Genomic DNA, 15,680 nt, shown 5'->3' with positions numbered 1-15,680 from the left:
ACAAAAACCTCCTCCTCACATATAAAGCTCTCCACCATCTAGCCCCCACCTACCTCTGCAACCCCCTCCACGAATACAGCCCCTCTCGCACCCTCCGCTCAACCTCTGCTGGACTGCCAACCATCCCCACACCACGCCTCAGTACCATGGGTGCCCGAGCCTTCAGCTGCTCGGCACCCAGACTATGGAACTCTCTCCTCCCACCCATAAGACAGTCAGACTCCATCGCACCATTCAAATCCAAACTCAAAACCCACCTGTTCAAACTGGCATACTCACTCTGACTGGTCACTGTGCACTACACTTTTCTTTTCTTTTCTTTTTCTTTTTCTTTTTATGTCAGTGTTTGTTTTTAATATTCTGTGATGTTATTCTGTGATTTTATGCTTTTATCCTATGTAAGGTGACCTAGGGTGACTTGAATGGCGCCATCAAACAAATAAAATGTATTATTATTATTATTATTATTATTAGTGTGTGGCCACTCTGTCAAGTTTTCAGCATGAAAAGCAGTCTGATGTATCCTGAATATGTGGGGTTAATCCTTTAACTCTTAAGAGACTATGTTAAACACATATATGAAAAATGAAATTCATCCTGCAGCCTAACAGTCTGTTCTGTGCATTTTCATGACTTTATGATTTAGAATTTAGTTAAACGAAGGGACAATTATTAATGTAGACTTGTCCAAACATCAGCGATTAATGCTTACATGTATTCCCAGATCAAGTCTTTCCCCCGAAAAAGCACTTCAGACTGTCAGCACAACAAATCATCAGCACACAATTACCTTCACACAGAGAGAACCTGATGTCTGGCCGGGCCCCTAACATAATCAAGGACTCATCTCAACCAGAAAATCATCTCTTCACTCTGCTGTCCTCTGGAGGTGCAACAGTTCTATTAAAACCTGTACCTCCAGACTTTAAAAAACTTGTGTTGCTTCCCTGTGCAATATTTTATATTTATTATATATCCGGTGTGATATATCTGGTTAAGTGCAATACTATGCTGCTGAGTTTTATTCTTGATCAAGTGTGATTCACCTTATTACTGTTCTTACACTGCAGTGAAATTTTGTTGTATACTGTGCGATTAATCAGAAATCTAGCATTTGAACTTGAGCAGTCTCACCGCTTACTGAATCACTTTCAACAGTGACTAAGGCTTCCTTTTAAACACTGAATCAACTTAGAAATGACAAGTTCCTCAGAAGTTCAGTGCACATGAAAAAGCTTAATGTCCTTATTCTCATGAACTGTCATTCTCTTTTCTGTAATGTCTCCTGGGGAAAGAAATGCGTCAGGTATCTCCTCAAAGACCTGTGTCTACCTGTACGCTGTGGCTAACATTTTTGTTTATTGCCATTCAAATATCCTTTTCTGGCTAAACCTCTCGATATGACACAACAGCACAAAGACCTCCTGCAGGAACAGGTACCTGTTGTATGGAATCAATCAGATGTGGTATGTACTTCCTATTATACCTTCCACATTTGAAAAATTATTATAATCATTTTCCAAATTACTAAGGATTCTTAGTCAGGTTGAAGTTTTTTTTCAACACTATACTAAAAATTATCACATCACGATATCATAGCTAAAACAAATCTTTCAGATTTAATTGTAGCAATGTATTCACATTCTTGTCTATATACTGTATAGGTGTCTACTAGCAATGTCTAACTATTTTAAAAAACTATGCATTAACTGACAGAATATATATTTTTCACTTTTTTTCATTACCATTCAGTTTGTCAGCAGGATTACGCGAAATCGAACCCTATAACCTTTTGGTGAGAATTAGGATTAAGGGACTGATCCAGGATTTTTTTCTTGTTTCCTGTAAAAAACGGTTAATGTGAATGTGTTCAGCCTTGGAACCTGGTACATGGTGGCCGCTATTGGTGGTTACTACTGTAACAAACAGTTTGATCAATAAGTCATAGTGACTTCTTTCTTTCATTAAAGTCCGTGTAAAGCAAATTCAGCCATTTTCTTCTAAACACATTAAAAAGGTCATAAATGTATTTCCTTAAAACATGTAAAATGCCATTCAACATAATGGCATGGCTGCGTTATTTGCATAAACCCGGCCCTGCTGCGGAAGTGGTATAAATACATTCAGTGCATTAGCTTCGGAGGTTTTTCCGCTCGCTCTCGAGTCTTGGATAGCATCTCTTAGAATAGTTTGCAGCTAGCTAACCAGTCAACCAGTCAGCTAAACAGTCATGTCTCCTCCACATCGCTCCTGCATCTTTCCTGGATGCCACAGTGTGCAGGGAAACGGCTCTGTTAGCTTATTTAAGGTTCCTAAGGACGACAACGTAAGGAAACGGTGGATCGATTTTGTCAAAAGGAGCTACTGTGGAGAGTTAAAAATCACCACCAACACCCGTCTCTGCAGTGTCCACTTTACCCCCAATAGTTACAGCAACTTTCACCTGGTAAAGTTCAGTGTTTCCTCTAGGATTTTTTTCAGCAGCGGGGGCAGGCTCTCCAGTCCCGCCGACAGCGCATGCTCTCATCTCCGCTGCCAGCATTATGTGCCCACAGGCCTGCGACCTTCCCGCCGACAACAGGTGCTCTCATCCCCGCCACCGGCCAGACTTTAGATTCTCTGCCCGGGCCGACCCTTGATCAAGCTTTTGTGTGTGTGTGTGTGTGTTTCGTAATAACTCAAAATAATGACTGTATTTCCAGCAACAATAAGCGCATCCCTCTCCTCCCTCCATGTTGTTTGTGCCGCTGCGTGGTTTTACACATGAGTGAGTGTCCTCGTGCAGAAAACGTGACTTCTCGTGCACGTGACGTCACTCCCCGATACGCAAGAAGAAAGCAAAAATATATATTTTTACTAAGGAAAATGACAGTAATAATAGTAACGCACAGTGATTTGAATCTAATTAGTGGTTTGGAAATATTACCGCCTTAGATTACTCCTCACTGAAAAAAGTGGTCAGATTAGAGTAACGCATTACCGGCATCACTGATTGTAAGTGCAACATGGAGCTTGAACGTCCATTATAACAGCCTACGTATTAAAAAAATGTTGGGTTCAGACACAACGTGTACGGGCTTGGCTGGGCTCCGGTGGGGCTTGATTTTTTTGGGCCAGATCTAAACTGGGGTTTTACGTTTATGTGTAATGTAAAACATGGACTGTGAGGAACGAGGCTGAACACTATCAGTGTCTGACTCAGAGTCAGTTTCTGGCTCTGATGGCTCAAATAGGTCGGGCTGGGTCCTCCGATGATGCTGCTAGCTTCCATTGTTACTGTAGGTTAGGTCCTTGTACAGTACACGGAGGAGGCTCCCCTCACCTGCGTGGGCGTGGTTCCAGCGCCTCTGACTGACACGCCCCCAGTGTTTCACAGCAGAGAGAAGTGCTTGTTTTTCCATGATTTTGAGACCTAATTTTATATACTTGGCAATTTTTTTAATCTTTCAAGTTTGGCTCAGTGGTCAATGACACATGTTTCTGTGGTGTGACAAACTCATAACACAAATTTATTTCTGCTTTACACGGACTTTAACTTCAACTTGATATGACAATTTATGGAATTTCAATTGAATTTTATGAGTTTTCAGTATTACAACTTCAGTGTTTAAGTCACCTCAATGAAATGTAAATTTCAGGGGCCAAATGAAATTCAGAGTGTAAGTTGTACATATTGCTATGTCAGACTCTGTAAATGTAATGTGCTGGCTTTGTCCATTGGAGAACAGCACCCAGCTAGTTACTTGATGGCAGTAAACATACATGATTGTGAACCCAGCAGCAAAACAAACAAAAAAACTAACAAAAAAAACAAAAATTCTGAAGTCAGTCAGATAGCTCCTTCCATTTTAGCCAATCACGTCAGCATAGATTTGACGGCATGCTAAACTTAGCTATAATGTTTCTACTTTTTCAGCACCAAGCAACATCAAACAATATTTTCTTAACGTAAAGAGACATTTGAGAAATAAAGAGACTGTGTACTGCCCTTTTTTGGGAGGTAAATCTAAGGCATTTTCTATTTTTACTGCTCATTAATGTCAGTATTATCAGTCTACTGCAACCCTCTATGCAGCGCCGCTGCTCCCACCACGCGCATCACGCCCTGTGCGTAGCGCACCACGTGGTGAGAGGGCGCCAAAAATAGCCTAATGAAAAATCATCATCGTCATAATAATGCCAATATTATTTCTGTATAGAAATATTAGGCACTTTTTAGGCATGTATATCACAAAACAGGCAGAACAAGAGATATGTTTAATTTCTCAAGATAGAAATGATGGTGCCCCCCCAAACATACACACTCAACTTCCCAGCTCGAGGTGGGTGCGCTGCCCATCTCAGTGGTCTGAAGGATTGCGCCTGACTGAGTTTGACAGCAGGCTGTCAACTTTTCTGGAAATGGCCCCGAAAAGACAGCAGGGGTCAGGAGCAGAGAAAAGAAAGAAGAAGAAACTGTGAGATGATTCCTGTGCAAGTCCATGTTTAATCATCCTTAAATACAGGAAATGTGTTGCTAATGTGATGGTTAGCTCAGCATACACCTCAAACTAGCTGACGTTATTGCTAATGTTAGCAAACTCTCATATGTTGTAACATTAACTTTGGTGCAAGCTAAATTGAGATTTTACTGTTAACATTACCTATGCATTTTACAAGTAACTGACACCAGCTAGCTGTTACTTTACTTCAGATATTGAGCAGTAGTTTATGGTTTATTTTGACGTGGTGGTGGTCAGTACTTTCTCAGTAACAGTTAGCAGTCAGTGCACAAGGTAGGCTAACAATTCCTCTTGCTTCAGACCATTTATTAACGTGTAGCATCAGTTAATAGGCTTTAGCCAGACATTTAGCAAAGTGTACCTAGCATAGTATTATTTGAGAACACATATTTTGGTGTTTGCAATGCATAATAAGTCCACGACCATCTTTAAGATTGTCATTCATGTGGAATTCAGCAGAATGTAGGCTACAGTCTCACACAAATTAGGTGAGGTGTCGGATGTGCAGTGGGACAGACAATGGCTATTGATAGGTTACACCCTGCCTTTCCGAAACCCCGCTGTTCCGAACATAGACTTCAATTAATCGTAATGGCGGGGTTTCCCTCTTTTTTCAAAGACCCCGCTATTCCGAAAAGGCTATTGGGGAAACACCTCCATTCCGAAACCCAACCCCCCCCTCCGAACTAACCCTTACCTTAACCCACTTCAGAAATGTGCGAGTGCGGCTGGAAGTGGGGATTTCAGCACCACGGATAGCAGTGTTTAATTTCGGAACAGCTGTGTTTTGGGGGGAGGGTCGGAACAGCGGTGTGTCGGAGTGGGGGGTTTCGGAATGTAGGGGTGTCGCAATGGAGGGGTGTTGGATCTGAAGGCTGTCCCCCTCTTGATAATGTGAAGCAGTGGCGGTTCTAGACCAGTTTTAATAGGGGGCCAGGTTGGGGCCGGCTTTTTTGTTAGGGGGCACATACAATCCGGAAAAAAATATAAATCCCTCATTCAGACAAAGCAGTGTTTACAATTTCAACAATTTTGATTGGGTAGTAAACTGCTGAGACACTTTATGTCTGCCTTTCCCTTCAGAACAAAATCATTGCAAGAAATCTGTCATTGTATAATTAATGCAAACTCCCTGTCAGGGGGGCCACAGGGGTGTCCAGACTCAGAGTTACGGGGGCACTGGCCCCTGTTGGCCCCCCCCTAGAACCGCCCCTGATGTGAAGTCTGAAGAACTCAGACTTTAGTGTTACTGCTACAGCTAGCTTAGTTACAGCTGAATGTGACAAAAGCTACAAAAGGCATGGACAACATCTGCCAGTGAAATTGAAGAACATTTTGTAGTAGACAAAATGCTCTCGTAACCATATTTAAGTTGTATTCAATTAAATGGTAAAATAATGTTTAAGATTTAGAAATGTTTGATATAAATAAAAAATGACATTATGAATGATATCAAGCAAACATTATTGTTGAATTGTGTGCACTATTGCAACTCATTCTATTATGCTTTTATATTAGATTAGATTAGATTTATCAAATAGTTGATAAATATGTAATAAAGGGAGAGCTCCCGAACACATCTTGGACAGCAGACACAAGATGAACTGATCCAGTAGTGTTGTGTCGGTCTTGAACATGTCGTTCGAACGAACAAATCTTTTGACTGGACGAACTGAACGGAATCACTTCATGAACTGATTCGTTCCTTTCTCAGTTCAGTTGAGCTCAGCCGCGAGCATGCCGGCCAGGAGTGGAAATGCATGCACATAGTGTTCGGTCTTCACAAGGGAATACATGATATAAAATAGTGCATATAGTACCCTTACATTAATACACATCTATAAAATCTGACTGTCACTCACTCGCCTGCACACAGAGAACTGTGAGGACGTGATTCATGTTCGCGCTGTGATCCGTTCATGATTCACAAACCTACTGCACACAGAGAACTGTCGCTGAGGACATGAGTCTCGTTCACGTACTGTGCTGAAAGTGGCGCTGTTTCACTCACTCACTCACTCAGGGCAGAGGAGTTGATTCACGTTCAGTAACCGTACTGCTAAAATTAGCGCTGTGTTGCTAACATCCGTGTAGCATCATGTGATTTTACTGTGCACAGAGGACGAATGATTGTGTACTATAGTCCGTGAACGCACCGTCCCTCAGTAAGTGAACGTGAACCTCAGGGCTGATTAATGAACTGAGTGACGGATCGTTTGGCTGCTTATCAGTTCAGGGAGATGGAGAGCACTGAACGATTCGTTGAACGAATCTTTTGAACAAATCATTTTAATGAACGGATTCTAGAGATTCAGTACAGTAAAAAGAACTGCCGTTCCCATCACTATGATCCAGATCATCTCCACCAAAACATTACAAACAATCCAGACACTGCTTCAAGAAGCGAAATATTTCTCCATCATTCTTGACTGTACACCTGATTTTAGCCACAAGGAACAAATGTCCCTCATCGTGTGCATTGTTGATTTGGTGCCAAAGCCAAATATCAAGGAGTACATCCTTAGCTATGTGGAGGTGGTTGAAACAACTGGCCTGAACCTGTCCGCTGTCCGTCAAGACAGTGTTGAAGGAACTTGACATTCTGTTTGATAATTGCCGCAGACAGGCCTATGACAATGGAGCAAACATGAAGGGGAAAAAGTAAGGAGTTCAGGCCCGACTGCTACAATTTAATTCGAGGCCATTGTGTGTTCCGTGCGCAGCTCATTCGATGACTCTTGTCATAGCTGAAGCTGCCAAGTCGTCCAGGGATGCCACTGGCTTTTTTGGTTATTTGCAGAAGCTATTTTGTTTCTTCTCAGGAGCTACACAACGATGGAGCATCTTGACAAAACACGTCAACCTGACTGTGAAATCATGGAGTGCTGTGAGGTGGAAGAGCAGGCTTAAGAGTGTCACAGCTGCCAGAAGTCAAATTAAAGAAATCAGAAATGCGCTCACTGAAGCTAGGGAAACCGTCGATGATTCAGTCGCAAAAATAGACGCTCAAGCCCTGGCGGAAGAGGTGGCCTCTTTTAGATTTCTGATCTGTTCTGTTGTCTGGTGTGAAATTCTTACGACCATTAACCAAGCAAACAAGCTTCTGCAGACTAGTTCAATGCAGCTCGACATTGCTCAAATTGACAATGCCAAAACCTCCCTCTCCAGATACATGAGGAAGTGTCAACTGCCAAGGACCTTTGCAAGGCCATGAACATAGAGCCAGAGCTCAAGGAGAAAAGGACTGAGATGGTTCAGGAAATCACCAACCTTCCTCAACTGTCACCACAGACAACCTCCTTGGAGTTGCTCACATTTCTCCATGAGAATCGCCTTCAAGAGGTGTATCCAAATCTCTGGGTTGCTCTTTGAATTGCATTAACCCTCCCTGTTACAGTTGCCTCTGCTGAGCTAAGTTTTTCCAAACTAAAGCTCATTAAAACATTCTTACGTTCAACAATGGGGCAGGAACGTCTAAGTGGTCTTGCTGTCATTAGCATCAATGGTGAAGTGTCTCAGAAGCTGTCATATGATGACCTAATTAGTGATTTTGTAGTGAGGAAATGCATATGTGAGCCTCTATAGAGCCTCCCAAAACTGGTGGAAACGCTTGATCCATACAGAATAGCATTACGGCTCTCTAAAAAATTATGTCTTTGGTTTATTTTGATAACATTTGGTCTAAGAAAATTTTGCACTGTACTTGAATGTGTGTTTTAGCTGTTCTACATAGCCTACTGTGTTTACAAAGTAAGTAAAGTTGTGACTTTTCTTCCTCTAAATCTTTGTTTTATTTAAGAAGATTGACTATTCTTGTTTGTACTTATTGATGATTATTTAATGTAAATTATTCAAAGTAGCATTGAATTTGTCTGGTTTATTTTGATACAATTCTGTTTACTGAAGAAAAGTTTGCACTTTCAAATGTGTAGTGTGTGTTGGCTATTCTACATAATATGTTTACAAAGTCAGCAAAGCTGTGAAGATTTTACTTTCTTTTTGTATTGCTCTAAAGTATTATACTTCGATGCTGCTATTGTGAGTTATCTGGAACATTTATTTCGCTTTTCTTATTTGATTTTATTGATTTGTGAAAATCTTTGGTTTATTTTATTTGAATGCGTGTGTTTTAGCTGTTCTACATAGTGTGTTTACAAAGTAAAGTAAAATTGTGTGACTTTTCTGCTTTTAAATCTTTGCTTATTGAAGGAGATTGCTCACTTGTATACTTCTGCTTTTAAGTTTGTATTTATGGAGGAATATTTCATTTCTATGAAGATTTTGCAAATCCCAATACTTGTGTGTATGTATTGGCTGTACTGTGTTTACAAAGTGGAGTTATATGTTTGGAAATAAAAAGTTAAACTGGCAAAAACAAACAGCGGCACTGCCTCTACATTTCCCGATTTAAAACCTGAGCTTGTTGTTAATTGTCACAGTCAAGCCTCTGTAAATAATGAACAGGATGACCTGGATGATGATGACAAGGCTGCAAAGGCATCTAATGTCTGCCTGGGAAGTCCTACACAGTAGGGCTGCACAAAAAATAGTTAAAAAATCGCGATCTCGATTCACACATACACGTGATCTCATATCTACACACAGCGATTCTGAAGCATTTTATATCTCGAGCTGAATCACAAACAAATGCTCCTATTTTCCTCCCAGATTTTTTGAAGCGCCCCCAAACGCAGCACTGCCGCTGCCTCCGCCCTCAACCTGTGGTAAAGCGTCTTTACAACACGTGATTCAGTGGCGGAAGCCCGCCCGCAGTTAAGTGTATGGGAGGAGTGAGTGAGAAGCCGTTTTTAGACGGGGCAGCAAGCCGCCAATCTGCCCGTCCTTTTGGCGGCTAGGTCCGTGGTTTTAGACAGAGGGCGGCAAACTGGGGGTCTGTTTTGGTCCGCCGATTTCCCGCCTCGGAGGGTACACTTATTTCCGCCTCGCCTGCTAGATGAGCAACTGGACAGCCGCTGAGATCAGGAGATGCTAGCGTCTCCTGGATCTCTAGCTGTATGGTTGTGTTAGCTTGTTGTTGTAGCCACAATCTAGGAACGGTCGCTACTTTCAAATTAAAAGCCCCCCGCTAAGAACCCAGCTCTAAACTCCAATGGGGTGTAATGTAAAGCTCTTATTTTGAAGACAAATTCGTTGTCAACTGCTCACAGCCCAACGTCGGGCTTCACGTCACGTCACATGTTTACCTCTACCTCTGAGGCGGCTTTTGGAAAAGGAAGAAAATTATGCCTCCGTTTTAGAAAGCCGATCACAGCAGCTATCACATATTACCTAACTTAAGATACGGCCCCAATAAACACTGTACAACACGAGGTATAAAAGGATGCCCTCTCATCTTGGGAGACTATTTTTTTTTTTTTTTTGTGTAAAAATAATTTCTCATCCAATGATAGAACTTGAAATGAACAAAAAACATTGCTTTGGCAGAGGCATATTAGTATCTGCCATACTATCATGTTTTTGTTTTTTTTTGCTCAAGTTCATCAGTGCAATAAACATTTTGTGAAAAAAATGGTGCCAGAGAATCGTGATCTCAATTCTAAGCAAAAAAAATCGTGATTCACATTTTTTCCAGAATCGTGCAGCCCTACTACACAGTGGTGTCAGACAAGCTATCTTAAATAGATTCAGCAATGTTGACACTGTTGGGCTGACCCCTAAGACTTCCACAAATGGAACAAAGTATTCACAGGGAATGATTCTTTCTGTTGGGGGTACAAGTGGACCACCGGACTTTGGTAGTATTTTGGAAATATGCATCGTGCTGGGTGGTCACATTTGCTTAATTGAATTGAATTGAATTGATCATCATTGAACCTTTCACTGCGTACTATGTGGAGCATCTGCAGAGTTGACATCTTGTGAAGAAATGCCCGGCTGAATGCCTGTAAAACCAGAGGATCTTAATGACTACATGCCACTTGTGTCATATCTTTTTCAGGGGTGGATGTTAGTCACTCCCAGGACATTCTTGTCGAATTAAACCTGCTGTAAGTAACTGTTTTTGCCCAACTTGATTACAATGGCCAAATGCCTTGACAGCATTACGTTAATGTCTTGCGACAGGACACTTGTCACCCTGATCCTGAAGAATTGATGCTCTATGGCAGTGTTTCCCAAATCTCTCCTGGAGTACCCCTTGACCTGCATGTTTTTTAGATCCCTCCCTGATTCCTAAAGGTTCAAATACTGATTTCATTGACACACTTGCAGTACGTAAAAAAATTTGTAAGTTTCCTGATAGGAATCATAACGAGAGTGTAGCCAGAGCACTCGCAGACTACAGCACTACTGTCAGGATTCACCTGAAGAACGTATCCTGAAAATGTGCAGGAAACACAGAAGTTGATGGAGGTGGAAATGCTGCCAAAAGACCTTTATCACCAGCTGGTAGACCTGATGACAGCTATGTTTTCCCAGCACATGAAATAGATTATTGGAGATCAACCACTCATCCCAGAAGTCACTTTCAGGTGGCTCTCCAGTTTAAGGCAGAGTTCAAAAGAATCATTACCACAGACATTCTCAAATCTTTTCTTGATGGACTTGATGGCCTAGTACCAAGACTGCTGAAGGTGTACAAAGCAGCAACCAGGTCGGGAAAGAAGCGGGAACTCAAAAAAGAGAAAGATGTAAGTGGTGGAGCTGATGGGGCACACATTAGCTCAGTTGGTAGAGGCTGTTGTACAGAGGCTTTGTCCTTGCTGCAGTGGCCCTGGGTTTGAGCCCCGTACTTTTTCAGGCTAACAGTTAGACCTTGGATTCAGCCTTGAAGGGGATGCAAGTTGGCCTACTGATTGGCTACAGAGGTCCAGAACAGGATGCCTATACATGTGAGGTCTTCAATGTGGCAGTTGTCGTTGAGGAGACCATTATGCTACACAACTTCGAAGATGTGCTATTCAGCTTTGCTTTCCTTATAGGTATTATACTTAAACTGTGTGAATCTGGAGTATCCACAAGCCATTAAGTATTCCTTTGAGTTTCTACAGAGAATGGTGATGAAGATCAAACAAGACCAAGCCTCTGCCCAAGTTACACAGGCAAACTCCTGAGGTAAAAACTGTGAAACATCTGTCAACTTGCTTGGGGATGGGAATGGATGTTACAAGTTGAAAATTCATAGAATCAGACATTCAAATGCATACAATGAAGAAAGGGGATTGATAACATTTGCTACACACAACTTGCCTGTTGTGTGTAGGAGATTTATAGATTGTCTTTTAGACATGTATCTGTTGGGAAAAGTTATCGTTGCTACTTTCAAGCAAAAAAATAAATGTGAGATTTTTGCATCAGGAAATTGTGGTTTGTTATAACTCTAACTTGTAGATTGAAACAATACATGCTTTTAGATAATCTTAACTAGAAACGTTATGTTGAGACTCATTTTAACTAAAATAGTTAAGGTGGTTTAAGTGGACAGAATGTATTTTAAAGTTATGCATATTTTGAATTTGCATTGCAAAGTTGAAACAACAAGTAATTTATAGTCATGTTGACTTACAGTGATAAATCCAGTGCTAAACTAGACTCACAATAACTAATTAAAATGTGTGTTTCTAATTTGGAACTACATGGATTTTTATGTCAGTGAAGTTCATCTAGAAGCCACATAAATCACAGAGGGTTCAGGCAAAGCACCTGGAGGAAAGTAGAAGGAAAACCAGAAAGCGTTGTGTACATAAAATGAGATCCAGTTTCACCAAATCAGTAAATAAAGTTATTCATTTGTGGCGCGCAGGTGGTCGAGTGGTTAGAGCGCATGCCATAAACGCAGTGTGTTATAATCAACTAATATAACATATCAACCGTATTCTTCCACAATATAGTGAGATTATGATGTTATCTGCATTGTAATGTTGTACTAGTCGTTGGCTGTTAGAGATCTGGTGACCTTAAATTATGGTTAAGCACAATTGGGTGATTTCCAATTTTGGGTTATAAGGCTATCAACTTTGATATTGCATTGGATTTGATTGAATTAAAGGGGATTGTTGGTATTAACATTGAGTGCAGTTCCAGTTCAGCATTTACATTCAAATTGGATGTTTCATCAAAAACGCCAAGATTTCGGCAGCAATCTCACAAGTAAAAAAAAGATGCAGAAACACTGAACATGAATATTGAACTGATGTGGTCCAACCATGCCTGTCTGTTTTATCACTATTTTCATCTTCACAATAATAATTTCTGCATTGACAGTGCTTTGAAAAAAGGAGTTTGTATAAAACCACTTTGAAGAACATTTTGGTTCAGTCTTTCATAATAGTGGGTCAGCTTTCTTTTAATGCTCGCCAACTGCCTCTTTGTGTTAAAACAATCAGCAGAGACGTCAAATCAGTTCTGAGAGCCATGGATTTATATCTTATCTCATTTCTAAAAGAAGAGGCAAAGCTGGGAAAGTTTCGTGCTCAGAAAGTAGCTGTCGTGTCAGTTTTGATTTGGAGGACGGTTTGAAACAAAAGCCTTTGTAGCTCTCTGATGTTAAACTGCTTGATGCGATGTGACATGAGCGCTGCGTGTTCCAGTGTGCATTTCTGTGTGTTTGTGTGAGTGTGGTATAACGTATATCTGTGGTATCTCTTTAGTTGGAGCATTTAACAGAGTTTAATTTTCTGGAGTCCTCATATGACTCCTTTTGAAAGAGCTTTACAGAGATCTGATTTCCAGTTGCAAGTTTTGAGGAGTTAAAATTGGGACAAGTTCAAGTTTGTGCTTGAAGAAAAAGAAATGCAGGACCTCATCTGTCCATTCTTTATTTCTTCCCTCTTCCCCATTTTTCCAATATATACCACAGATGTTAAGTCATCAGTGTAACCCATTCGCTGACACTGCAAAACAAAGCCTGTTTCTTGCATTATCTAGTATAATAGCTTGGCTCAGTGGAAGGTTAAGAGGCAGAATAATTGGGATCATAGCCAAATCAGCACATTCCTCCCACTCTGAGATCACTGACAGTTCAACACAAGAAAAATGCTGATGTTTGCAACATTTGCCTTTGGAGCTGCCTAAGATTTTATCATTGGATAATTCAGATTTGTATGTATCTGATTTGGGGGAATTATAATTTTCAAAGAAACTTTAAAGGCACAGAGCTGTTTTTTGGTCAGAATCCCCTTTTTGGACTGATGATTATGTATGCTATTTGGTAGAGAGAGTTTTATATCTTTACATGAATGAATCTAGCTTCAATTACTCAGCATTTGTTCAAGACACCGTGTATTTTTTCATCAGCAAGATGTGACCTAATCCCAGTCAGAGTGTATATCAGAGTGGACCTACAACGAGTGCGACAGCACACACATGTGGGGTAACCCCTGTTTTAACAGTGGCAAGTTTACATACATAAGTCAATCATAACTGTCCCCATGATTAGATGTTACAATGACTTCTACATGTTAACAATATAATGTGGAAATCAGCCAAAACATCTGTTTTTAATGATAACATGCATACACATACGTAATTTTACTTAGTGTAAGTAATAACTGAGAACATTTATTTCTTCACTTCTTCGCTGAAATTTTCTGCACCAATTCTGTCAGCCTTAAATCTATTGGTTGAATTAATAATTGAAAGCAGTTTTCTGTGGTTCGATTAAAGTTCTGATACTTGATACCAGCTTTATTTTTTTAAACAAATTTGCTATTGGCCTTAAATGTAAATCGTTTTAGTCCATCGTCCCTTCATCATGCATAACAAGCTGGCGCAAGCCACCATATGTACTGTAAACAGCTACTATGCATGTGATTATGAGTAAATGTACCTTTTTAAGACTACCAACTCCATCTTGACTTTTGCCATCAGAGAAGATGTCAAACATGTTGCCCTCATCTCCTGGAACAATGGCATATTCCAACCTCTGCATTGCTGCCAGCATCCGGATCATGGGCTTGAATCCGACCCACAGCTGAGCCACTGACGCCGACTCTGGCACCCGCAGATGGAAAAATACCTGGAAGAATGAGAGAGGCCAGGGACAGGAAAAGTGCAATTTAAAAAGATCAAATAGAACCTTTTCGTTCATCCATCTTAAAAAATAAAACCAATCAACGACTTATTCATCCCTCCAATCAATCAATCAACCATTCAGACATCCACAGTGAGACTTTCTTACTCTTTGCGAAGCGCGGCGGGTTGTCATTGACGTCACTGAGGGTTATGTTGATGGTGGTGGTGGAGGCAAGCCCCCCCAGGCTGACCTCCCATGTCCTTGGCCTGGAGAAGAACCTGGTACTCCCCCTTTTACCCTCGCGATCCATGTTTGATAGAGCTGTCCCGGATGACCCCTAGAGGAGGAAAGGTTTTAAAAGGGTCCTCATTTTGTTATTTAGTAGACAGACAGCCGCAGAAGATTGTAAATCTAACCTTCCTATAGGCAAGCATATTACTAATTATGCTTAAATGTCTCCTGTCTGTCTCTAAACAGAATTTTGATAGGGACTGATTCATGACAAAGTTGAAAAATTCAGGCAAGGACAGCCAAAGATACTGTGCACCAGCAGAGGACTAAAAGGTTGGGTTAGTAAGACATGCTGCTCCTCAGAGTGAAAATGAAACATGACATTCCATGTTCAGAGTAATTACTGGTCGGTTGAGATGTCTGTTAAAGGACTGAACTCTTTAAGTGCTTGCTTTAGCATGCAGCGGACGGACTGAGCTCACTCTCAGAACCATGCACTGTGTCATTACCAATTGAATTTCATGTTTTCTGGTAGGCAGTGAAGACAGCAGGAAGTGTGTGTTGTGGGTTTATGCAGAAATCATAGAAGTGTTTTAAAAACTTCAGTCTGTTCACCTGTCTTGGGGTCCACAGAAAAGTATGGCTGACCATGAAGGATGCTGTATACGATACGTGCGCTGTTGCCATATGTAGGGTCATCTGCATCTGTTGCAGTCACCTGGGTCACATAGGTTCCTGAAAAAAAAAACACATGCACATTATGTAGTAGTCAGTCTTATCAGATATGCTTTCCCAATGGTTGACCAATCTCAATTTTAAAAATTGATTCTGGCCTTGTGGCTAACATTTTGGCTAGTAGCCCTCATCAAACCTTGGAGCCCTGTGTAGTTGCAGTCTGGATTTTTACTTGACAATGGTTGGTTTTAATATTTATTAGGAGTTTCTCTTTCAAGTAGAGGTGGCACTGTTGATAG

At 40.9% G+C, this 15,680-nt stretch overlaps 1 pseudogene; it reads right to left on the bottom strand.

The window, feature by feature from the left end:
* Positions 1 to 15,441, bottom strand: part of LOC115577857 (cadherin-12-like) — a 71,050-nt pseudogene extending 55,609 nt beyond the window's left edge.
* Positions 15,442 to 15,680: the final 239 nt, after the last annotated feature.

The sequence above is a fragment of the Sparus aurata genome, unplaced genomic scaffold, assembly GCF_900880675.1.
Source record: "Sparus aurata unplaced genomic scaffold, fSpaAur1.1, whole genome shotgun sequence".
NCBI lineage: Eukaryota > Metazoa > Chordata > Actinopteri > Spariformes > Sparidae > Sparus > Sparus aurata.
This window is presented reverse-complemented; position numbering and strand designations above follow the sequence as displayed.